Consider the following 27,300-nt stretch of genomic DNA (forward strand, 5'->3'; position numbering starts at 1 on the left):
CTCGATATTTCTTATCGCTTTTGCTCTATGTATAGGTAGATCTATATCGAAACTGGACGTGGTATTGGATTTCTCACTTCTGGTTTCAGTAGAGAGTTCAAAATGGAGGTGAAATGCATTCTTGGGATGCTTAATCGATTACAGGAAACAACTTCACGTTATCTATTACCGTTTTGGCTCTATAATGATCAACGTAATAATTGGAAATGGTTGATTTTACCTGTTCCGGCTTTAACATTAGTTCACTCGACAACGACCTGTTGAAAATCGTCTGAAAATATGATTTTTCACGAGATTTTGAAGCTTAGGGAAGTTACTTAGATAAATCTACCGAAATGACTGAGCTACACTTCAGTTGTCTGAAACCAAACTTTCAAGTTAAGTCTTTTATTTCGGAACAACAATCATCCTGTCATTTACTGTAATCTATCAGACTTTAGAAGCTAAGATACCAAAATCAATCCCAGTCAGGTTAGTTCTTTCCACAACTTACATGTTAGGGCACCTGCCCAAAGCATTCGCTTTTTTTGGAGACCAGAACAACGTTTAAAAGATATCCTTTGTACTTGAAGTTACAGTAAATTGAACTAATTTTACGGATTTTGCAACATTTTTTTTTTTTCTAGTCCAAGTTCCTTTAAAAAAAAAAAATTTCGCTACAAAAGAAAAATTTCCCAATTCTACAGAGTACTTATCTTTTAAACACGCATCACAAGGACTTAAACGTGAACTTTTAAAATCAACAGTCCCATCTCCTACCACGATTGTCAACCTGCAACGTCTTGAATGCAAAATAGAAAGAACACACAGCCCAGGCCAAGACACAGCGAACAGTCTAATTGTAGGAACTGAAAGTGGTTGTTGTTAGTTCCAATTCACAAGTGTAGCCAACTGGTTATTACAACAGCTTCAATCAACATGTGCCAGACTGAATGACGACAACTATTCATCTGTAAAATTTGTTTTTAATTAAATTTCTATTAATCATTCAAATCAATTATTCTGTCTTTTTCTTTCACACCGATACTCATAATATTTTTAAACAATGGTTATTGATTTTATTATACCGTGTTATAGACTACATCGTTTTGATAGACTGACTGTTGATTTCCTACAAGAGTTTTACAACTGTTCAACTATCCTTTTGCTTTCTAAAAGATTTTATTCTGATCAATAATAGACATTAATCATTAATAGACAATAATATGACATTCTGGTCATATCTTTGAACAAGATGTTGCATTTCACTTTTTCTGTGCGACCGTAAAAATCCATTTTTTTCCTTGTCGTAACTAGGTGGACACTAGGGATGCCCAAAATTTTCCGGAATCCGGATTCCGGAAATTTTGTTTTCCGGAATCGGAAAATTTACTTTCCGGAATTCGGAAAAATTCCGGATTTCGGAAAAAATTCCGGATTTCGAAAAAATTCCGGATTTCGGAAAAATTCCGGATTTCGGAAAAAATCCGGAATTCGGAAAAATTCCGGAATCCAGAAAAATTCCGGAATTCGGAAAAATTCCGGATTTCGGAAAAATTCCGACATTCGGAAAAAATCCGGAATTTAGAAAAAAATCGGAATTTTTCCGAAATCCGGAATTTTTCCGATTTTACTTTCCGGATTCCGGAAAGTAAAATTCTGGAATTGGCCATCCCTAGCTAGTAGCTGTTAAAACAAACACAATAATGAATATATATACTGTATTAGTTTCTTGTAGTTGGATATGTCTTTATCACTTACGTAGACAATTGCTACTGCAGTTATTTACTGTTTTATAAGGAAGGTCTTATTTTCACACACAAAAAAGTCGCCGGTATGTCTCAAACATTATCGCGTTCCCACCTGCAGCTGCTCCAAAGCACTGCAAACTACTTTAACCAGGCGAAAGGCAGTGGAGGAAAAGAAATCTCAACAAATATTCTAATAACATTCGCTTATTGTCAACATACCTACAGTGAGCGCAGAAAGTGTTCGTACACCGTGCATACTTTATATTGAAAACAGCTAGCATGAGAACGGGAGGTGGAAAATATATATATAACCAGAATTAAGACTACACATTCATACATTTTATTTCTATATACAACAGAAAGGCCAAACAAACACAATCACTTTTTGTTCAGAAGAAAAGAGAGAATTCCTTTTTTGTAAACGCAAAATGTCACCTTACACTTATGCGTGAATTAGTGCTTATAAAGTATATTACGTTATTTGATATTTTGTGGGATTACCCTGTGCGTTAATGATTGTCTGTAGTCTTCGTGGCATTGATTTCACCTATAGTAGTTCGTAGTTCTGTAGCTTCGGGACGGATTATGTCCCATTCTTCTTGAATAGCTTTTCTTAGGCCTTCTTTAGTAGAGACAGGGCCGGCGCGAGAGAGGGTCGAGCCGTGCCACCGCCCAGAGCGGCAAGTCTAATGGGCGGCAAAATTTGAAAAAGAAAAGAATACTATCAAAATATAATGCTTCGTAATAGGCTCACATGGAAAAATAAGATTGTGTTAACCTGAGAATGTAATTGAACTTACTTTACTCACATTCAAGAAAATACTCTCTCAGGAAATTCAGAGCATTCCTCCTCGTTTTCAATTATCAAACTACTAGCCACAGGTATCTCGTTCAATATTTCCCTTGCAGCAGTGTAGATAGGATTTTGAGCTAGAGTGCATAAGATTATCACGGTGTCTTTTTATATTTTTTTCTATTCAATAATGTTCTAACGCTCCGCTCCAAGTATGCAAAAGGTACACTCCCACTTGAGACAGGCCGTTCTAGCCTGTAGCATCCAGGGGCGGATCCAGGACGGACTTCTGGGGGGGGGGCGGTGGATTGTAATACTGCTACTTAAAGCTACTTTTAATACTGCTACTTAGAGCTACTTTTAATACTGCTACTTAGAGAGGAAACTTTTAAGAGCGTCAAAAAATAAACTATATATTTTATTTATATATAAAATAAAAAAGTTTCCTCTTCTGGGGGGGCGATCGCCCGATCGCCCCCCCTGGATCCGCCCCCCTGGTAGCATCTAGAGACATTTAGGTTCTAATAGCGAGTTTTTGACCAATTTACAAATTGTTCATTCCGAATATAGTAAATCGTACAGCGTATTATTTCTTGAGAAATGTCTCATTTTTTGTATAGCTAAAAAAAAAGTTTATGACTTTTTTTTCTGCGTCAGTTCAACGTTAGGCCATACTAAAGGAACATAGTAGTCTCACTTTAAAATCATAATCCACCACAAGGTGGGAGAGCCGAATTGATGCTCTGACTCAGTTATCAAATATAGGAAGTTTATGATGCCTTACTTCAAATAAGTAATGACAATAGAACCGATAGAATGGTCGTCTACGATGCTCTGTGTATAGCAAACCAGCTGAGTTACTTTTCTTTCCTTTACTCACTCGTTGTCTGATATGACTTTAAAGCATTGATTCTCATGTGTTGGATGCAGTAGGATTTCTTGAAAATATATCTGGGTACTTTGAGAGAAGCAGAAATTATGCAAAGTTTAAATCTTACTTAGTTGATACGATGGACTTGGCATCAGCATTAGATACGGGTGATCCACTGATACGTAATACAGTGCAAGCTCGAAGTCGAAAGAAGAGAGAGTTTCAGTACGAGGCAGAGGATGAAGCTACTGAAAACAGCCACAAACAAGATACAAGATCGATTTTTATTACAAAGTTCTAGAAGTGATTGTGTTAGCTTTTAAGAGAAAGATTTGAGCAACTTAAACATCACAGCGAGTATTTCAATTTTCTTTGCGATATAAGTAATCGTAAAGATATAGCCTACCACCTGAACTTTTTGTCTGAAAAGTGTACTAAACTTACCATCATTTTAACACACGAAGAATTGAAAGATATTAACCCCAGTGATTTGAAAGACAAACTGAAAGTGTTATCCACTATAATTAAGCGTGTGAAAGTTCACAAAAAAAAAAAAAAAAAAAAATTACGAACATGACTTTGCTCCCAATGTTAGTATTGCACGTAGAATTTTGTTAATCTTGCCTGTAACAGTGGCAAGTGGAGAAAGAAGTTTTTGGAAACTTAAGTTTATTAGAAACTATCTACACTCTTCTATGTCTGAAACACGCTTGAGTGGTCTAGCGTCGATATCAATAGAACACAAATTGGCTAAAACATTGGACTACGTGATGTGATAAAGGAATTTGCTCATATCAAAGCAAGAAAAGTTTCTTTCAATTAAGGTATGTTAAATTTATGTATGTCTATTGTGTTTTAGTACATTATAAGGCTTAAGCTAATCACTTACATTTACCATAATTATCTGATTTACTGTATTATCTTCTTGCTCCATACTCTGTTGAAAACGCCTTTTGATATAAAATAAGCCTAAAAATTAAAATTCTTAGTCATGATTAAAGTATATTTTTAAAATTTTATTTTCTGTATGCGCTGCTCTATATTACAGATATACAGCGAAATCGAGCATACTGAATATTGTGTCAGTATAGAGTCGTTTAAATATTACGTGAACATTTCAGAAAGTTAGTTCTTTTTTTTTTTCTTTTGTTTACTTTTCCATTTTATACATGTTCTTAAATGACACTTGAACGTTATCTGTCAAAATAAGGTTTGCGGATTAAAGGGGCGGCATGTGAAAGCACCGCCTAAGGCGGCAAAATTGCTAGCGCCGGCCCTGAGTAGAGAAGCTGTGCCTTCTGATTGTTGTCTCCAGAACAGACCATAGATGTTCTATGGGATTCATATCTGGGGATTGGGGAGGTGTGCGAAGCTGTTTCAAGGTATTATAGAGTAGCCACAATCGAGTATTTTCCGCTGTATGTTTGGAGTCGTTGTCTTGCTGAACAATAAATTGTTTTCAAGAACCATCTTCTGAGCACTAGTATGGAGATTTTCCTTTAATATGTTAATATACACTTTGTGGATCATCACTCCATCGATAAGGTGGAGACGACCCACTCCTGAGGCACTCATACAACCCCAGACGAGCACGGCCCCTCCTCCGTGTCTTACTTTAGGGACGAGATTTTGAGGATTCATCTCTGTATTCACCTTGCGCCATACAATACGCCTCCCATTGGACTCGATAAAGTTAAATTTACTTTCGTCCGAAAATATGACCCTATTCCAGAAAGAAGCCTGATCCCTTATCTTTATACTCTTTTTCAAACTTTAGTCTCTTTATACGATTTGTCTTGTTCACCCAGAACATTTTCCTGGCTATCCGACCATGATACCTTGCAAATATTCCGCACTGTACTGGCTGATACTTTAACACCGCGTGTTTCCAGATCCGTTGCCAATTGCACAGCACTATTTTTTGGAACCTTTTTTCTTTCCCTAATAATGTAACGTTTATCTTGTTCACTCAACACTCTTGGTCTTCCAGTTTTTTTTTTTTTTTTTTTTTCGCACAGTGATAGAAACATTATACATCGCAATTATTGTTTGTACTGTTGAACGAGGCCTGTCTGCAAGGTTTGCTATCTTTCTCAAAGACTTACTCTTCTTATGCAATTTAATAATTACTTTTCTTGTCTCCTCATTTGTTTCTGTTCGGTTGCTTCCCACTTTGACAGCCCACCGTGCAGTTTTTTCACTTCTGTTCACAACTAAACTCATTCTGTTACTCGTCATGCTATACAGAGGTGTATACCCAGGTGAATACTAGTGAACCCCAGTTGTGGTATCTTTGTTTCGTATTCGTACGTCAGGTGTACGATCACTTTTTGCGTCTACTCTATACACTTTCTACGGAATTTATTTACTTTCTGACCATTAAACTTGTCTTTGTGGTTCTTTATTGATATATTCATAAAGCTTAGTTTTCATTATTCATATTGTGTGTGTTATTACACTTCTTAAATTTTCTGTTTCTTTTTCGCAGGCATTCTCGTTTCAATAGCATAGGTGTACGAACACTTTCTGCGCTCACTGTATGTACAGTAAATACAAATTTATAATTTTGGACTTTACGAAGTGTACAATGTAATTGTTCAATAATTAACATAAGCAGGCATTCATTAATTTATATTAATATAATAATTAATAAAACTAATAAGCGGGTGATTGATGACTCAGTGGTAGAGTTTTCATCTATGGTATTCTAACCCAGGACATGTGGGTTTTCGATGGCTAATTTTGTGTTCGAAAATTTTCCCGGTGGAAGGCCTACCTTTCTTATATTTGTTCCATCATCACTCATTAACGAATTTAGTTTATCAAAACTCTATAGCCATATATTCATTCTGTCCGTCAGTGAAGCAAACAGTCTCAAGAACTATCTGATGGATTACCAATCAATTTTGGCCATGATGTACAGAGTCAATAGTTAAGAATCGAGTTCCCTGATAAATGTAATATTCAAACCGGAAGCGGTACAAATCAACCATTTCCGGTTTTAACGTTAATCATTATATAGTAAATATGGTTATAGATAGCGAGAAGCGGTTTCCAGTAATCATGTAGATAGAATGTTACCCAATTTGTACATCTGCTGAAAATAATGAGCTTAGGTATTTAGAGAGCATTTTCCGCTTTAGAAAACGTGTGCTTGGTAAATAATGTAGAGAATTAGCTGAGTCAGGCATGTAGCTAGAATATGGTAATAGGAAGGGGGGGGGTCTGTCACGAAATACTGTGGTTATTTACCAGGGGCTCAATCATTCTAAACTATTCTATTGGCAACATATATTGGTCGTTTAGCCAAGATTTCTAATGGGGGGATGATATGAAATACTGTGGTTACACACCAGAGGCTCGATCAATCTAAATATTTTACTGACAACATACCCATATTGATTGGTTAGGACAATAAAATGAGGATATATTAGTAAGTATTTTAATAAGAAGCTATGAAGAAATCTCGAGTAAAAGAATATAAAAAAGTATTGAAAAAGATATAGTCTTCCGAGGTCATTCGAACGGTGTCGAGAATTTTGCGTCTGGGAAATTTGCGCCCTACCTCAAGAACAGGGAAAATTGCGCCTGCGATGTACCTCCACCGGGAAGTTGAGCTCTGCGAAATAAAAGAACCTATTGGAGCTTACGCATTTGCTCGGAGGGGCTGACATTACAGCATAAACAATCCTCCCCCCACAACCATGCCATTTGTGATTTATTTTCATTGTGGCTATATAAGGGGAGAATAAACTTCATATAAGCCAAAAGAACACAACGGATCAACGCAATCACTGCTTCTTCCAGAGATGATTTTGGGGGAACACTGGCCTCCCCAGAGCTCTCAGAGTGCCCCCTCGGAGGAGACCAAAATAATACGTCTATAATATAATAATAAATAGAATAGTACCAGCAGTGACCCCCCTCCGGAATTCTAAGTGTGCCCCCCGGAAATTTTTTTTTTCTGAAAGAACGACTGAACGCAATTGTGTGTTTGAATTCCAGCAAGTAAACACACTGTACATAGTTTTCTTGATAATATTACTGAACTGATTTTACATTCACTTTACATTTTCTTTTCTATATTTTGTGTCCTGAAAAGCCAAACAACTCGCAAGGATTGTGAACAGAGATATCTGGGTAGAGCCAAACAGCCTTTTGTAGATTAAATTATACTCTTTCATTATATTAATAATTATATATCAGTCATTTATACTTTTTTGTAAATTTTGTAGTATAATGAAAAATTGTATTTGTATGGATTGTCCTTTAGTGAACTAAAATTGTATTTTTTTCATTTGTTCGGAATAATATAACGGATGGAGTAACTCACTGAGACGATGATAGGCAAGCCTAGTTCAAGTGTGAGTGGAAGTTACTTTACACAATACAAAAATAAGTTGAATTGTAGGGCGCTAACATCCCAGTGCAAATATATAGCCGGCGCATTTTCCCCTCTTTTTGGGGTAGGGCGCAAACATCCCAGTGCAAATATATTGCGAGCGCATTTTTTCCTATTTTTGTGGTAGGGCGCAAATTTCCTGGGCGCAAAATTCTCTCATTCAAGGAAAATATAATGTCCGTGAAGTTGACAAGCCACTTATGTCAGACTCCATTTCGACTTTAAACGTCGCTAGTGCTACGTTAGTGTTCGATAGTGACGCAAATCGTTAGTACTTCACAGATAACGTGTGCTTTTTAAATAATGGATATAGGTCTTCTAACTGCATGCCAACACGCCCACTTCTAAGAATCATCTCAAAAATGAGGTTAACCGTTAGAGCAAGTAAGTGCTCATTAGTGCCATTAACATTAATGCCTCCATCGTACGGCCCTTTGAGTAATGATAATAGCACGCTCTTTGCTAGTCTCAATGCGTCCCTATATATTCGCGAACATTCTGACGTGCCCAAGTTAGTTACTTTTTTTTTTTTTGCAACTATTGTTTATCTGTTATTGTTTATTGCTAGTCTGCAGAGTAGTCCTTACATTAATATGCCATTGTCCTTGATAATCATTGCGTATTTACAAGCAGTTTGTTATTACTGTTAGAAGATATCAAAAAACAACAGATAAAATCTACTACTTAACGGTTCACATTTTTCTTTTACAGTACATAAACGATTAATAATAATAATAATAATAATAATAATAATAATAATAATAATAATAATAATAATAATAATAATAATAAGACTATTCCAGCATAAAAGTTATCAATTGCATCCCACTGGCAACAAGCGACGCATATTTTAACTTCACAAAAATTAGTTTCTCACGATTTTCTGGAAAACTACGTATGATAACATCTTCATTATGTCAAGTTGTTTATCTCAGTGTGATATATGTCTTACCTCTGGACAATATCACAGTAAAACAAAAATTAAATATTAGAAGTACATCGTACTTTTGGACTACATCTCATTAACCATGGGAAGATTGAGTAGTGTATACTTTAGGATGTAAGTTTCAGCTTAACTTGCATCATACATTCTTAGGATTACAAAAAGGAAATTTGTTCGTTTGCGTTTGAACAAAATTCTTAGGATTACAAAAAGAAAAAATAATTTTTCCGAAATCCGGATTTTTTCCGAATTCCGGATTTTTTCTAAATTCCGGATTTTTTCCGAAATCCGGAATTTTTCCGAATTCCGGATTTTTTCTAAATTCCGGAATTTTTCTAAATTCCGGATTTTTTCCGAAATCCGGAATTTTTCCGAAATCCGGAATTTTTCTAAATTCCGGAATTTTTCCGAATTCCGGATTTTTTCCGAAATCCGGAATTTTTCCGAATTCCGGATTTTTTCCGAAATCCGGAATTTTTCCGAATTCCGGAATTTTCCGATTTTACTTTCCGGATTCCGGAAAGTAAAAATTCCGGAATTGGCCATCCCTAGTGGACACTATCACTTCAACTGATGACAACAGAGAAGTTCATGGCTGACCAGCAGTGATACTAGAGCCAACCTCGAATTAGTGTTATTATAAATAGGGCTTGAAAAGTTTTATTCGTGCCACAATAATATAAATCCGATCTGATACATCGGCCTACATGTTTTGACCGTAAATTATGATTATTGGTATAAAAAGTACAAGCTTATCTTAATCAAGGCTATCCCTAGAAGATAACAGAAATCATAATCACCATCATAGGTATTTTGCCATTATTGGCCGATCACTTGCAGCAATTGAGAAGTTTCAATGCTCCACGCTCTTCTGCTAACCTCTTCGTCTCCACGTACAATTTTTCTGTTCTGTTATTGTCCATTAATTTTAGTCTCTTTTCGCCTTCTTCCTCTCCTTCCTGCCACCATACTCTCTTGCGCGTCCCTCATGATAGGCTAAGAAGAAACTATGTCCCAACCAGTTTCTCTTCCTCTTCTTAATAATATCTAAAATTGTTCTCCTCCACCATTTCTAACATCCTCTCATTCGTTTTCCGCTCAACCCAGATAATTCTTTCCATTCTTCTCCACACTCACATTTCGAAAGCTTCGATGCATGGAATGTTTATTATTATTATTATTATTATTATTATTATTAGTAGTAGTAGTAGTAGTAGTAGTAGTAGTAGTAGTAGTAGTAGTAGTAGTAGTAGTAGTAGTAGTAGCAGTAGTAGTAGTAGTAGTAGTAGTAGTAGTAGTAGTAGTAGTAGTAGCAGCAGCAGCAGCGCCACTTTTATGGTTTTCCAAATTTAGGAATAATAACCGCATATATGTCAGAGATCCCTGTGTGAAATACAAAGTGTTTTCGAAATGGCGGCACAGTAGCTCAGTAATCATCTTTGGTAGGAGGGGTCCCTAGTTCGATCGCAGACCGTGTGAATTTATGGTGGACAACATCCTATCAGTGGATTCTCTCAGGATTCTCCTGATGCCTCCTAGAGTCTCGTTCCACCACTTTTTTTTTTAATAATCATTTACTTTCATAAATTATCCGTTTTTCTTAGTTTTACGTCCCACGTTATGTCCTTTAGGCTAAAGGAGATGGATTTAATCAAAGTAAATGACTATGAAAAACTGATAAAATGAGAATGCGAGCGAACCCTGAGAATGCCGAATACGATCTTGTGCATCACAAACTCACTTAGCCTGGGATTGAATCAGGAATCCTTTGCACCAGAAGTAAGCATTGTCCCTGCTCTGCTTACCTCATTTTACCAGCAGAGATACCAGATATGTTACTGAACCCAATGGTACATCAATTTTGCCCATTGAGAGTGTGACGAACTTCCTTTTCCCCGGTAAAAGTATTGAGTTCCGGTCAAGAAACGCAAGAATGGGGCTGAGTTTAGAGATGTATTGCGCTGACTACATCTTTAAAAAGTTAGCTGGTAAGCCTCAACCTTTCCGGGCTTTGTACCAGAAAACGTTACAGTATTATTATTAGGTTAATGGCTAATGTTTTGCTGGCACTGTTCTGCGTATTATTTCCTTGTGGCTGATAATAAATATTGGAACAAACTAGTGTGATTTGTCGACAAATATCCTCATTCAAACCATAAAATGAACAAATATATATAGCAAAAGCATGAATGAATCTTGTGCGTGGAGTTCTGTCTGCCAAGTCACTTGGCATTATTCCTTGATATTCATACATGTATAGAGCTTAAGGAGTTTTAGTTATAAGATCCTAAAATCTTCTTAACATTTAAGAAGAAGAATCTCTCGAGGTAACGCATGTATAACAAACCAAAACGCACAGTTGCCAAATGAAATATGCCAGAACACATTAAGCTCGTGAAGATAATGTAAGAGGAAGTCATGCCAAAATACTGAAAAAAAAAAAAAAAAAAAAAAGCGTATTAAAAATTTCTAATAAACATTACTTCGAGCAACGACAGAAAAGAAGTACAGTGATCATGAAAAATCAAATTCAAGAATTTAACAGTTTTACACGCTTCATGGCCCCTCATGCTGAAATCTCTCCATCTGTTCAGAGTGGCCATACCTTTGATCATACGAAAACTGATCAAATATGTATACGATTCTTCAGAGAGGGAGGGGATCAGAATTTTCTTTCTATTCTTAAAAATAATAGTAGTTTGCTTCAAGATGAAAATAATAAATTGCTGTTTTCTAGACATCAGCTACAACGATTTTGTTTATTATACGCACGTGTGCGAAAGTCATGTCTATTTTTTTTTTTTTTTTTTTTTTTTTTTTTTTTTTTTTTTAGGTGAATGAAAGCAACCTGGCTATAAAAGATAAGCATATTTAAGGTGGACAAGATTTAAAGGGAAAATGTCAAGTGACCGGGTTACGTAGTGGTGGGCACAAAAACCGGTTTTTCGGGTTTTTCAAAAACCGAAACCGGTTTTCGAAAATTTTCAAAAAACCGGTTTTGGTTTTTCACCGAAACCGGTTATCGTTTTTTTTTCAAAATCGGTTTGGTTTCTCACCTGCTCCTGTTTCGGTTTTCTTCAAAACCGATTCCGTTTTTTTTTTTCAAATTTGTTCTATTTCTGACTAGAATGGTGTTTCGTTGTTCTCCAGAAACCGAATCCATTTCTACAGAAATAGTTTTATGTGTTTTCGAAATGTTTTCACCGAACCGGTTTCGGTAAAAAACCGAACCGGTTTTGGAGAAAACCGAAATGTCGGTTTTTCGGGTTTCGGTTTCTATAGAAACCGGTTTTCGGTTTTTATAAAAACCGGTTTTGCCCATCCCTAGTTACCAGCGCCTCCACAAGTTATGGAAGTTTCAAAATTAATAAATTGTGGTATACTGTAATGAAATTTTATATTATATATAAAGGGTGTTTCAAAACAATACCGACAACGTTTGGGATTCTTGACACCAAGATACGACAAGAAGTACAGGCCACCCTGGGTGCACAAATGCTTCCTTTCGGAGTTATAGGCTGCTGCAAACATGAAAAAATGAACTTTAAAGATCCATAGCTCCAAAACTATGGGACCTACCGTAGTCAGGTCAAGGCTTCACTTAGGAACTAATATATGCGCTATCCAAATATCTGAGTTTCAGAGTCCGGTGGTACTTCCGCAACAATTTTTATAGAGGTAGTTGATGAGTACTTCAAATTATATGCCCGTAGCCAGACTCTTCTATAAAAATTGCTTCGTAAGTACCTTAGGATTCTGAAACATGGATATTTGGATAGCTCACATATTAGTTTCTAAGTGAAGTCTTGACCCGACTACAGTAGGTCCCACAGTTTTGGCAGCAGCCTATAACTTTGAATGGAAGCATTTGTGCACCCAGGTTGGTCTATACTTTTCGTCTTATCTTGGTGTCAGGAATCACCTCCCAAACGTTGTCAGTGTCGTTTTGAAACACCCTATATACATATACACGGGACTGACATAAACCTAAAAACACTCCATACAGGACACATAAGTTTGGCCCTCAACTGTACAACAAGTGTTGCGGTTGTCGATTGTTTTTTGCTTTCATTGTGTTATGTGGACCTTTCTCTTCCGTCAGCAGTAACCCGTTCACCTGTGAGTATCGTGGTGTGAAAGTAGTGCGGTAAAATGGGCGACCTCACTGACTTCCAAAGAGGCATGATCGTTGGTGCCCGTCTGGTTGGAGCTTCAGTAGCAACAGTGGCGAACATTGTGGGGGTATCGAAAGGCACTGTGTCCAATGTCACGAGAGCATACACAATCCATGGGCAAACGACGTCTGCAAAGCACAACAGTGGTCAAAAGACAATCCTGTCAGATGGGGACCGGAGGGCATTAAAATGGATTGTAGTAATAAAAAAAAAAAAAAAAAAAAGACCACTGCATTGAAAATTACGTCTGAACTCAATTCCGGCCTACAAAACCCGGTTTCATCGAAAGTGCGACGGGAACTTCATAAAATGAAAATTCATGGCAGGCTCGCTATCGCCAAACCCCTGGTCACAGCAGTAAATGCAAAGAAGCGTATCCAGTGGTGCAAGGACCACAAGGGTGGACTCATGAGCAGTGGAAACACGTAATGTGGTCCGATGAATCGACCTTCACCTTGTTTCCAGCAACCGGTCGTGTTTACGTATGGAGAACACTGTCGCAGGCCTATGATTAGGGATGGCCAGATTCGAATATTTTTGGATCCGGATATCCGGACACTGGATCCGGATCCGAAAAACCGGATCTTGGATCCGGATCCGGAATTTTGGATCTTGGATCCGGATTCGAAACTCCTTGTCAGAAAATTCGGGTGTTCCGAATCAGCAAAATTTTCGAAATTATTGACAAAGTGATTTTTATTCCTATGCTTAAAATAAGATTTTAAGACACTTTTGGTATCTGATCGTGTGACAGCCTTGCGTTCTCTTCATTCTGTTGATATTTGGTTTTCGTGCCTTAATATGTCACAATTACTCCAAATTTGATTGAGTAAAACTGTCGACTTAGGTGAGAGCAATCTCATTGTCAGATTCGATTCTAGTGGAAATACTTGACCGAAAAGGTAGTAAATCTTTTTTAAAGCGGTCGTCCTGATGGAAATTTGTCCTTTCTTTCTGTAACACTAGTCAAATGCTGGGATGAAACCTTAGTCTCAAGCCCAAGCTTCTTCATTAGACTCAGGCTGCTTACTTTTTTTAATTCTTTCTGAGTTATTGTGGTCACTGAATGAGGCAATTTCCTAGTCGTGATGGGCTAGGCCACTGCTAACAGAACAGCCCATAAAATATAGATCAAATCAACTTAAGGAGCAATTTCCTTTTCTTGCTCTTGATGAGCTTTTTTCTTTCTTTAAAAATACGTTTCTCTGTGACCGTACCACTCCAGTTAGAATTAAGAATTGTAGTAGAGATGAAGTTCTAAATGGCAATTAATGTATCAAAATCAATGTATTAATGTACTGTATGTGTATACAAAATACTATATGGAGCCTCGAGCAGTAACACGTATCTTTGTAATTAATAATCCACTACTATTAACTCTGCATAGGTTGTAAGGAGCTATATCATTCATGTAAACACATAGGCGGATGCAGGGGGAAAGCGAAAAGTCGTTCGCCCCTACCCAGCGCCACCATTAACAGTGTACTTTAGTAGTAATTTGTGGCAATTTCAGATCATCTAAGTAATTTTTCACTGCTAGCATCCCCAACCGCCCCCTAAGAATCCATCCGCCCCCTCCAGGAGTCCATTCTGGATTCGCCCCTGCGTAAACATAATATACAACTCATTCAAGAGTATATTTTGGTAGCTTTTTAAAATTTTTATCTTAAAGGATTGTCATTTCTCGTGGCTGCTTATGCAATTTTGTCCACAGGCATACATGTAATTTCCAGTCATTACACAAATACATTTATATACTTAATAGACCTCGGCTAGTTGGGGGCTTCGCCACTAGACCCCCGTTACTAGGGCCTCGCACCCCAAAAGCCTCTAATCACAATCAATTTAAAAAGAAATGTCTGGGTATTTGCCCTTAGACCCTCTGATATCTCATTTGATCGGCCTATGACCTCGTACCTCGTAAACCTACAACCATACCGAATCTCAGTTCAAATATCAAATTGTATGTAATAACCTTCCGGTATCCCGAGACATACCGAATTTCAGTGCGAGTACATGGGGGCTTTGCCCCCAGCCCACACATTTGCTCGGTCTACGGCCTCGCACATCATACGCCTGCAAACATAACAAATTTTTAAGGGGGCGCGCTGGCTCAGTGGTAGAGCGTTCACCTCCGGTGCTTGCGGTCCCTGGTTCGATCCCAGCTCGCGCCGTGTGGACGTTGTGGTGGGCAAACACCGTGCTCGTGGGTTTTCTCGGGGTTTTCCCGTTTCCTCCCATTTTCTTCATTTCATTTATTTCTCATAATCACCGTCTGTTTTAGCCTAACCGGCATAAGCGTGGGACGTAAAACTCAAGGATTTCATTTCATAACGAACTTTTGTTCAAATAACAAGTTTCATTTCTCTAACATTCCAGGATTCCGAGATATAAAAGTCTTTTCTCCTCGCTCCTTTTCTTCCCCTCTAAGACATACATCAAAAAACGCTTAAGTACATACCTAACTATTTCAAATGTAAAGTCCAAATACCAAATTCTATGCTCCTAACCTTCAGAGGTTCCCAAATATCGACATGTTATTATAATAATTACAATCCCCACCCTCTTTCCTTTCCATCTCTTTTCTTTTCCTTTTTACTAAAACGTCAAAAAAAAAAAAAAAAAAACACTGAAACACATGTCAAATTATTTTCAATGAGAAATGCGAATACCAAATTTCAAGTCTCCAACCTTAAAGGATTGAACATATTAATATAATAATTGTAATCCCCACTTAATTTTCTTCTCGCCCTTTTTCTTCCCTTCTGGGCCACATATATAAAGAAACGTTGAAATATGTATCTAATTATTTTAAGTGAGAAGTCCAAATACCAAATTCCATGTTTCTAACCCTTTAAGTTTCCGAGATATAGGCATATTATTATACTAATTGCAATAATTGCAATTACCACCCGTTCTTTTACTTTCTACATCTTCCCTGCCCCTTCTAATTTAAATATCAAAAAGCACTTAAACAAGTAACAAATTATTTTCAATGAGAAACACAAATACCAAATTTGAAGTATCTAACGTCAAGAATCATCAATATTTTCCACCCCATTCCCCCCCCCCCTTCCTCGTCGAATTTCCCAAAGTCCTTCCTTAGTGGTATCCTACGTCACAAAGCCTATAAACTGTCCAAATTTCAAGTTTGTAGCTTAAGCGGTTTGACCTGTACGGTGATCTGTCACTCAATCACTGAGTCACTCAGGACTTTGCCCTTTTTATATAGAGAGATTTAAGATTTTATGGGAAAGCCATGGATTTTTTCCTAAGGCCGCCAGTGTCTTAGAAATGTAATAGCTTTGCTATAAACTTTAAGCAATCAACTGACTGATCTGCGTCTATATGTATTATGTAAAATACCGCTTATGATATTTATTTTGCTCGTAATAAAAAAAAAAAAAATAGAAATGACGAAAATTCAGACATCCATGATTTTAGCGTAATGCTGCAGGAGTTCAGATCATCGCATTAATCATAAGAGCCGACTGTATAAGATAGACTACATTAAATTCCAATGTGGCACAAAGAAAATATGCAGTATTACTATGCAGTTTTTCAACGTTATAACTCATTCTGAAAATATTATCATAGGTCTCACAAACAATCGAATGTTAATCCTAACTCGATTAAGATATAACAAAAGGCAGATCTATACAACTACTGACTTGAGATGAAAGTTGCATACTTGTAGTACGTTTAAAGATATACTAAAGACTAAATGATGGGGTGTGCGCAACAGTGGTCTAACCTCGAAAAATGTGAAAATGAGATTTTGATGTAATCTTTTGCAATTTAAATTGAATTGTCTTCCCACTGAGTTAGATAAAATTCACCTAGTAAATTTTATACATATGGATATTTTAGTTCTGGGTCTCAATCTAAGGCCTAAAATATTCAAAACGAAAGTCCAAATCTGAACTTCGAAATTTCGGGTGTGGATCCAGGAACCGGATATCAGGATCCAATTTTCGAAACTTCGGATCCGGATCCAAGATCCGAAATTTCGGATCCGGATCTTATAGGATCCGGATCCGTCTGGCCATCCCTACCTATGATACAGACTGTCTGCTCCCAACTGTAAAGCAGTGATATCGCGGTTACAATATGAGCAGTGATATCGCGGTTTTCTGCAGGTCCCATCATAGCCCTGCATGGAATGATGAATGATACAGTGTATGAGGCCATTTTTGGGGACCAGGTTCTATCTATGGCCCAAATATTGTTCCCTGATGGTGATGGCATCTACCAAGATGATTTGGCACCCTGTCACGCTGCAAAAAAGGTGAAATCATGGTTTGAGGAGCATAACCAGGAGCTATCACACCTCCCCTGAGTCCCACAATCACCAAATCTGAACATCATTGATCCATTGTGGTCTAAGTTGGAAAGGAGTGTTCGGTCTCATTACTCTCCACCAGCATCCCTTAAGGAACTGGAGGAACAATGGTACGAAATTCCATACACTACGATTCAGGAGCTGTATACGTCTATTCTAAGTCAGATACAAGCTGTTTTGGACGCAAAAGGAGGCCCCACACCATACTAGGTATGATTTTCACACTTTTGCAAACGTTTTAGATTTTCTTGTCCAACTCCTGAAATATACATTTCATTACAGTGTACCATAATTCACTAATTTTGGAACTTCCATATGGGGTGTTTACTTTTGGGGGTAGCTTCTCGATTGTCTCAAAACCGAATAACGCGATTTTGTTCATATATATATATTTCAAATACTATAACATATATTTCTCATGAAAATCTACATGAGGTAGTTTACTCTTCTTAATAATAATCCCCCCCCCCAAAAAAAACTATTCAAGCTATTTTGATCACATTTTATAAATAAATATTTCATTAACAACTCTACAATATGGCATGTCACTTCTCAGGAAAAAAATCCACACGACACAGTTTCTTCTCTTGAATGTCAATTTTTTTAGGACGCAGTTTTCCATAAACGCAAATTATTCTTGTGTTCATATTTCGTAAAATAAATGTTTCCGTAGCAACTGCAGAATGAATGATTCAATTTTGAGAAATGAAAATAAGTTAGTTTAGTGTGCTGGCCAGTACATTTTATCTTAAAATATACATTAATCATACTTGAGACTGTTCTATCAAAACTAACTGCTTCCTTCAAGCCTTCGTCTCGCTGACACTATAATCTGAGATCGTGACTTGTCCTGTTACGAAATAATTAAATTCAAACAATGCAGTTTTTATGTTGCAATTAAATTTGTAAATTGCCTGCACGCTAGCATTATCTATTGGCATCAGGTAGGCAGATAGAGACACGTATTAGGACGACTGTGAATTATTACGAGCATTACCCACAGACTTAATGTTCTTGTATTGTAATAAAAGATTGAACTCGCCTTCTAAATACATATCACTAAAATATGTTGTATCGATTTGAACCGTACGTCTTGTAACATCTGTACAATAGTAAGGAGGGGAAAGTCAAATGGACATAAAGTCTAAAGCCTTGGTTGGTTTAGAGCACGATGACTCAGTGGTAGAGGGCTCACTTCAGGTATTAGGGATCCCTGGTTCGATCCCAAGTCATTTGTTTTTGTGGTGTTTTTGTCGTGTCCCTAGATTTCCTTGAGATTCTCTCGTTTCCTCCCGCATTCTGATTTCTCTAATTATTTAATAATATTCATTTTCATATATTATCCGCCTTCTTTTACCTAAAGAGTATCCAAAGATTACATCATCGTGGATCCACAGCTTAACGTGGAATACGAATCTCAGGGGCTTCTAATGGTAATTGAAATGAGTCTACCGTGTCAAAGGTATGTACGCTAACAATACAGCCACGGACTTATAAATCTAAAGTCTAGAACCAATGACGACATTGTTTCAATATTCAGAAATTCTGCGTTAATGATTACACATGTTTCCTAGACACCGGGTTGGAAGATCTTTAAAATGAGCACAACGTCATTTGATTTCCGATCTCCAATTCGATGTTCTGTGATGTCGCACTCAGCTTCTCTTATTTTCAGTAAATCAGTCGAATATATATAGGAAGAAGCAGAGGTGGACTGGCTATGTAAAAAGGGCGCGGTCACATACTCTGGAAGGGCGCCGTCCATCCGAGGCTTTCGCTTGTATGGAATACCCCCTCCTAATAAAAGGAAGTCCCGGGGGCTTCCCCCGGAAAATTAGTACATAAAAAACAGCAAAAGATTAAGTAGCTATTGCAGTTAATCACGATAGAATTATACAAACTCAATATTTTCATAAACAAACAAAGAGACTTTGGGTACTAAATATATTAGGCCTATATAAATCTGCACACTTTAACTGAGACTACAAAAATCACACCAGTTGTTTAAATTCTTCGGCTACGTTTGTTAACAGCCTAATTATAACTGAAGATTTGAGTTAAGTTTGGGGCTTATGCTATTTTTCATACTTCCGTCCTTTTAAAGCTATGTTCATCATAACATTAACTTATTTTTCATCTATTTTTAAAACCGTTGATTAAAAATATACATGAAACATTTACTACAAATTAACAAAAGTAAATTGAGAATTATATACCTACCTAGCGAAAAAAAGAAATTCAAAAACAAAACTGGAAAATGAAAGTAATGTCACTGCTTTATGCTTGAAGGAGCCTTTGCATCTCCTTGCTTTTCTCACACATTTTGTCAATAATAAGATTATTGTCAATTTTGGTCAGAATGTCTCTTTCTGAGTTCATCAAGAACAATGATTCCAGAACGGAGTTTGTTTTTATGTAACGCCACTAGCGCCTCTAACAGCGGGAGTGGGAGGGAGAGACATGTAAAAATGATCCAAAATGACCGAGATTACAGTGAAATCAATATATTTCGAAGTCGATGAGATCATTAATGGGACCACCAAAGCCTAAAACAGAAAGGGCAAGGCCAAAGGCCGAGTAAAGATGGGATCTGGGGGCGGAGCAGTGGGGTGGGAGGGTTGATATATAAAAATCATCCAAAATGATAGATATTAGAGTCAAATCTATAAATTTCAGGGTCCCTAAGATCATTATGATGATTCCCAAAGGCAAAAACAGAAAGAGCGAGGCCGCAGGCCGAGGAAATACCGGGGTCTGGGATGGAGCCCTAGCTGACCAAAGGCTAGCGAATTTATAAAATAATTATGTAGCTTTGTTTTTTTTAAAAAAAATTGTGTTCAGAGAGGAAAGTGTGCGCCTTCCCGAGGCTAAGACGGGTCTTAGACCCTCCCGAGGAGGGCGCAAAGGCACTGATGTGAGGAGGGCGCAGCGGCCATCGGACCGGAACTTGATTATGGCCAGTCCACCCCTGGGAAGAAGACTGAGCAACCTGGTGACTGCCAAAGCTAGTATGTAATCAAGAAAATCGACGGTGAAGTCGACGCTTTTGCAGATATGCCACTCGTGAACACATAACTCATACATTGTCAACATTTCTCGGCTTCTCTCTGATTCTTTGTGTTTTTGTGTCGCTGCTCCTAGCGTAACAGCCGCTAACTCTAACCAACTGCTTCATTAATTTATTTAACAGTAACACATATCCTAGATTTACTTAGATAAATGTCATTAAAATCATAGCTAGATATTGGATTCAAAAAATACTTACTGTATATTTATGAACGAATGAAGAAGTTAGCAAGCATGTATGATCCTGAAAGGAAAAGAAAAAGAGCAAATTAAAATGGTTGTATATTGTCTTCTTAAAAAAGATTTTTCTGACTATACTTTAATATTTACACTATACTGTACAAGAAAAATACAGATCCGGCATGGGTTCATTGATTTGATTTTCAGTTTAGCGTCCCATTCAATAGCGAGCCTATATGAGACGTGCACCTACAGCTTAACGTGTGATCAGAACCACATGAGCTGCACTCCAGCCTGTGTTCATTAGATACAAAATTCTTTTCCAAGTAGAGAACACTGGAGAAGTTATACAGAGTTTCATCCATTTATATCGACTCGAAGTCAATGTGCAACCACACCGCGTATACTCAACCCAACGTCGTGAGATTACCAGGAGGCAAGTAAAAGTATCTTGTTAGTCATGTAGCAGAGCAGGTGGTCGAGCCTAGTCTAAAAGCTACCGTGAACAAGTTCTGGGAGGAGTTCATAGTGGCCTTTTCCAATACTAACAAGTAAGTTCAAGACACCTCATCACAGCGAAATTAAAATACCGCTAATTTTACAGTAAGTATGTGATATCTTCAAATAGATAAAAGATAATCAAAAAGTGAGCAAGAGCGACCTAGACAATATTATTTTGCATGAGATACCGTTATCACGAGTCACCTAGTAGCTTTCCGTTTGCAGCCATTTAGAAACGCGAAAATAAATGCCGAATTTCAAACTGGCTGGAAATCGAAAGCAGATAAGTGAGTCGTGACAGCGGTATCTCATGTAAAATAATATTGTCTAGGGCGCTCTTGTTCCACAATTTCGATTATCTTTTATCTATTTGAAGATATCACATAATTACTGTAAAATTAGCGATATTTTAATTTCGCTGTAATGAAGCCCCTTCGTGGATTGTAGAAATGTGTCAAGTATGTGATTTTTGCGTAGGTCGTGCCACTGAGAATCGTGTTATACGGAAATATGCGGCACAGAGTCCTGGGCCCACCACCGACGTGAGCATCCAGGACCGATTCCTAAAAGGGCTCATATTTGTGGTCGGCATCTCAGAGGCAAACTGCGTCTCCAAAAGGTGGTGCGAAATGTCAAAATCAATGTTGCGTACTACAGTGAAACCTCCCTTAACGGACACCTCTCAATGACGGACACCTCTATAATACGGACAAATTTTTTTCTCCCGGCAAAAATATGTTCTCTTACGGAACAAGACCCCTCCCTTTTACGGACACTCTCAGATACGGACGCGGACAGTCCTTTTTTTCCCAAAACGTTTCAATAACCTCTTCATAACGGACAGGTTCTGTGATATATTACAGTAGACAGAGAAGTCTTTTCCCTACAAGTGTATCTATCATGAGTCTAGACCTCGTGAACCATCAAACAAAACAGCTTCAAGCTGAACTCGAAATTCTATTTTCCTGCACGCAATAAACTGCTTTCTGATGGAAATCCTAGAAAAACTTTAATAAGCAATATCACTCATGCAGGGTCAGTCGTATGGCAAGAATTCTACGCGAAAGATCTTCCTTTTCCTAACAAATTTAGTCCTTTTTACTCTGGACCTTGCATCTTTCCCGACAATTTCATATTTTTTTTTTCCGAGAAAATGATAGTTGGTGAGTTTGTTGTCCACATTTTCAGTATTTAATAATAATACTGCATGCTCTTATTAAGCTATTTTTGCTTTTAGTATAGGAGGTATGTGAATTAATGGATTTTTTTACAGAGTGATAACATGTACTTAAGAAAATTACCATATACGCATTATCTTTTGCAGTATACGAATATATTAACACATCCCCCAGAATAATATTACTTAACAGAAATGAATTTCTCCTTCATCCCTCTCAGTAATTCAAATATGTACTAAATAGAGTATTTTCATATTGAATTTTACGTATTTACTAGGGATGGCCAATTCCGGAATTTTTACTTTCCGGAATCCGGAAAGTAAAATCGGAAAATTCCGGAATTCGGAAAAATTCCGGAATTCGGAAAAAATCCGGAATTCAGAAAAATTCCGGAATTCGGAAAAATTCTGGAATTCGGAAAAAATCCGGAATTCAGAAAAATTCCGGAATTCGGAAAAAATCCGGAATTCGGAAAAATTCCGGAATTCGGAAAAAATCCGGAATTCGGAAAAAATCCGGAATTCGGGAAAATTCCGGATTTTGGAAAAATTCCGGATTTCGGAAAAAATCCGGAATTCGGAAAAAAATCCGGATTTCGGAAAAAATCCGGAATTCGGAAAAATTCCGGATTTCGGAAAAAATCCGGAATTCGGAAAAATTCCGGAATTCGGAAAAAATCCGAAATTCGGAAAAATTCCGGATTTCGGAAAAATTCCGGAATTCGGAAAACTTATTCTTTCTTTTTGTAATCCTAAGAATTTTGTTCAAATGCAAACGAACAAATTTCCTTTTTGTAATCCTAAGAATGTATGATGCAAGTTAAGCTGAAACTTACATCCTAAAGTATACACTACTCAATCTTCCCATGGTTAATGAGATGTAGTCCAAAAGTACGATGTACTCCTAATATTTAATTTTTGTTTTACTGTGATATTGTCCAGAGGTAAGACATATATCACACTGAGATAAACAACTTGACATAATGAAGATGTTATCATACGTAGTTTTCCAGAAAATCGTGAGAAACGATTTTTTATGAAGTTAAAATATGCGTCGCTTGTTGCCAGTGTGACGCAATTGATAACTTTTATGCTGGAATAGTCTTATTATTATTATTATTATTATTATTATTATTATTATTATTATTATTATTATTAATCGTTTATGTACTGTAAAAGAAAAATATGAACCGTTAAGTAGTAGATTTTATCTGTTGTTTTTTGATATCTTCTAACAGTAATAACAAATTGCTTGTAAATACGCAATGATTATCAAGGACAATGGCATATTAATGTAAGGACTACTCTGCAGACTAGCAATAAACAATAAACAATAACAGATAAACAATAGTCCCCCCCCCAAAAGAAAAAGTAACTAACTTGGGCACGTCAGAATGTTCGCGAGAATATAGGGACGCATTGAGACTAGCAAAAAACGTGGTGTTATTATTACTCAAAGGGCCGTACGATGGAGGCTTTAACGTTAATGTTAATGGCACCAATGAGCACTTACTTGCTCTAACGGTTAACCTCATTTTTGAGATGATTCTTAGAAGTGGGCGTGTTGGCATGCAGTTGGAGTACTAACGATTTGCGTCACTATCGAACACTAACGTAGCACTAGCGACGTTTAAAGTCGAAATTGGAGTCTGACATAAGTGGCTTGTCAACTTCACGGACATTATATTTTCCTTGAATGCGAGAATTTTGCGCCCTACCACAAAAATAGGAAAAAATGCGCTCGCAATATATTTGCACTGGGATGTTTGCGCTCTACCCCAAAAAGAGGGGAAAATGCGCCGGCTATATATTTGCACTGGGATGTTAGCGCCCTACAATTCAACTTATTATTGTATTGTGTAAAGTAACTTCCACTCGCACTTGAACTAGGCTTGCCTCTCATCGTCTCAGTGAGTTACTCCATCCGTTATAATATTCCGAACAAACGAAAAAAATACAATTTTAGTTCACTAAAGGGCAATCCATACAAATACAATTTTTCATTATACTACAAAATTTACAATAAAAGTATAAATGACTGATATATAATTATTTATTAATATAATCAAAGAGTATAATTTAATCTACAAAAGGCTGTTTGGCTCTACCCAGATATCTCTGTTCACAATCCTTGCGAGTTGTTTGGCTTTTCAGGACACAAAATATAGAAAACAAAATGTAAAGTGAATGTAAAATCAGTTCAGTAATATTATCAAGAAAACTATGTACAGTGTGTTTACTTGCTGGAATTACACTTCAAACACACAATTGCGTTCAGTCGTTCTTTCAGGAAAAATGTTCCGGGGGGCACATTTAGTATTCCGGATGGGGGTCACTGTTGGTACTATACTATTTATTATTATATTATAGACGTATTATTTTGGTCTCCTCCGAGGGGGCACTCTGAGAGCTCTGGGGAGGCCAGTGTTCCCCCAAAATCATCTCTGGAAGAAGCAGTGATTGCGTTGATCCGTTGTGTTCTTTTGGCTTATATTGAAGTTTATTCTTCCCTTATATAGCCACAATGAAAATAAATGACAAATGGCATGGTTGTGGGGGGAGGATTGTTTATGCTGTAATGTCAGCCCCTCCGAGGAAATGCGTAAGCTCCAATAGTTTCTTTTATTTCGCAGGGCTCAAATTTCCCGGTGGAGGTACATCGCAGGCGCAATTTTCCCTGTTCTTGAGGTAGGGCGCAAATTTCCCAGACGCAAAATTCTCGACACCGTTCGAATGACCTCGGAAGACGATATCTTTTTCAATACTTTTTTTATATTCTTTTACTCGAGATTTCTTCATAGCTTCTTATTAAAATACTTACTAATATATCCTCATTTTATTGTCCTAACCAATCAATATGGGTATGTTGTCAGTAAAATATTTAGATTGATCGAGCCTCTGGTGTGTAACCACAGTGTTTCATATCATGCACCCATTAGAAATCTTGGCTAAACGAACCAATATATGTTGCCAATAAAATAGTTTAGAATGATTGAACCCCTGGTAAATAACCACAGTATTTCGTGACAGATCCCCCCCCCCCCTTCCTATTACCATATTCTAGCTACGTGCCTGACTCAGCTAATTCTCTACATTCTTTACCAAGCACACATTTTCTAAAGCGGAAAATGCTCTCTAAATACCTAAGCTCATTATTTTCAGCAGATACACAAACTGGGTAACATTCTATCTACATGAATGTTATATATGTCGATTACTGGAAACCGCTTCTCGCTATCTATTACCATATTTACTATATAATGATTAACGTTAAAACCGGAAATGGTTGATTTGTACCGCTTCCGGTTTGAATATTACATTCATCAGGGAACTCGATTCTTAACTATTGACTCTATACATCATGGCCAAAATTGATTGGTAATCCATCAGATAGTTCTTGAGACTGTTTGTTTCACTGACGGACAGAATGAATATATGGCTATAGAGTTTTGATAAACTAAATTCGTTAATGAGTGATGATGGAACAAATATAAGAAAGGGAACCAAGAGTACCACCGGGAAAATTTTCGAACACAAAATTAGCCATCGAAAACCCACATGTCCTGGGTTAGAATACCATAGATGAAAACTCTACCACTGAGTCATCAATCACCCGCTTATTAGTTTTGTTAACTATTATATTAATATAAATTAATGAATGCCTGCTTATGTTAATTATTGAACAATTACATTGTATACTTCGTAAAGTCCAAAATTATAAATTTGTATTTACTGTACATACAGTGAGCGCAGAAAGTGTTCGTACACCTATGCTATTGAAACGAGAATGCCTGCGAAAAAGAAACAGAAAATTTAAGAAGTGTAATAACACACACAATATGAATAATGAAAACTAAGCTTTATGAATATATCAATAAAGAACCACAAAGACAAGTTTAATGGTCAGAAAGTAAATAAATTCCGTAGAAAATGTATAGAGTAGACGCAAAAAGTGATCGTACACCTGACGTACGAATACGAAACAAAGATACCACAACTGGGGTTCACTAGTATTCACCTGAGTATACACCTCTGTATAGCATGACGAGTAACAAAATGAGTTTAGTTGTGAATAGGAGTGAAAAAACTGCACGGTGGGCTGTCGAAATGGGAAGCAACCGAACAGAAACAAATGAGGAGACAAGAAAAGTAATTATTAAAGTGCATAAGAAGGGTAAGTCTTTGAGAAAGATAGCAAACCTCAGGGGCAGATCCAGAGGGGGGTGATCGGGGCCATCGGCCCCCCCCCCACAAGAGGAAACTTTCTTATTTTATATATAAATAAACCCATCCATAACAAGTTTGGAGCTCTTAAAAGTAGCAGTATTACTGCCGACCGCCCCTTCCCCAGAAGTCCGTCCTGGATCCGCCCCTGTATAGAGTAGCCACAACCGAGTATTTTCCGCTGTATGTTTGGAGTCGTTGTCTTGCTGAACAATAAATTGTTTTCAAGAACCATCTTCTGGCACTAGTATGGAGATATTCCTTTAATATGTTAATATACACTTTGTGGATCATCACTCCATCGATAAGGTGGAGACGACCCACTCCTGAGGCACTCATACAACCCCAGACGAGCACGGACCCTCCTCCATGTCTTACTTTAGGGACGAGATTTTGAGGATTCATCTCTGTATTCACCTTGCGCCATACCATACGCCTCCCATTGGACTCGATAAAATTAAATTTATTTTCGTCCGAAAATATGGCCCTATTCCAGAAAGAAGCCTGATCCCTTATCTTTATACTCTTTTTCAAACTTTAGTCTCTTTATACGATTTGTCTTGTTCACCCAGAACATTTTCCTGGCTATCCGACCATGATACCCTGCAAATATTCCGCCACCGCGTGTTTCCAGATCCGTTGCCAATTGCACAGCACTACTTTTTGGAACCTTTTTTCTTTCCCTAATAATGTAACGTTTAACTTGTTCACTTAACACTCTTGGTCTTTCAGTTCTTTTTTTTTATTATTATTATTTTTATTATTATTTTTTTTTTTATGGTTTCGCACAGTGATAGAAACATTATACATCGCAATTATTGTTTGTACTGTTGAACAAGGCCTGTCTGCAAGGTTTGCCAGGGGCGGATCCAGGACGGACTTCTGGGGGGGGGGCG

At 37.3% G+C, this 27,300-nt stretch overlaps 1 long non-coding RNA gene across 6 annotated transcripts in view; it reads right to left on the reverse strand.

Annotated features, from left to right (window-relative positions):
* Positions 1-27,300, reverse strand: part of LOC145690020 (uncharacterized) — a 449,583-nt gene that overhangs the window by 332,497 nt on the left and 89,786 nt on the right. For all 6 annotated transcript variants that reach the window (XR_014132140.1, XR_014132139.1, XR_014132141.1 and 3 more), the window contains one exon: positions 20,522-20,566. This is a non-coding gene — a long non-coding RNA (uncharacterized LOC145690020). The remainder of the gene's footprint in view (positions 1-20,521; positions 20,567-27,300) is intronic.

Source organism: Thermobia domestica, chromosome 7 (genome assembly GCF_964235325.1).
Source record: "Thermobia domestica chromosome 7, izTheDome1.hap1.1, whole genome shotgun sequence".
Lineage (NCBI taxonomy): Eukaryota > Metazoa > Arthropoda > Insecta > Zygentoma > Lepismatidae > Thermobia > Thermobia domestica.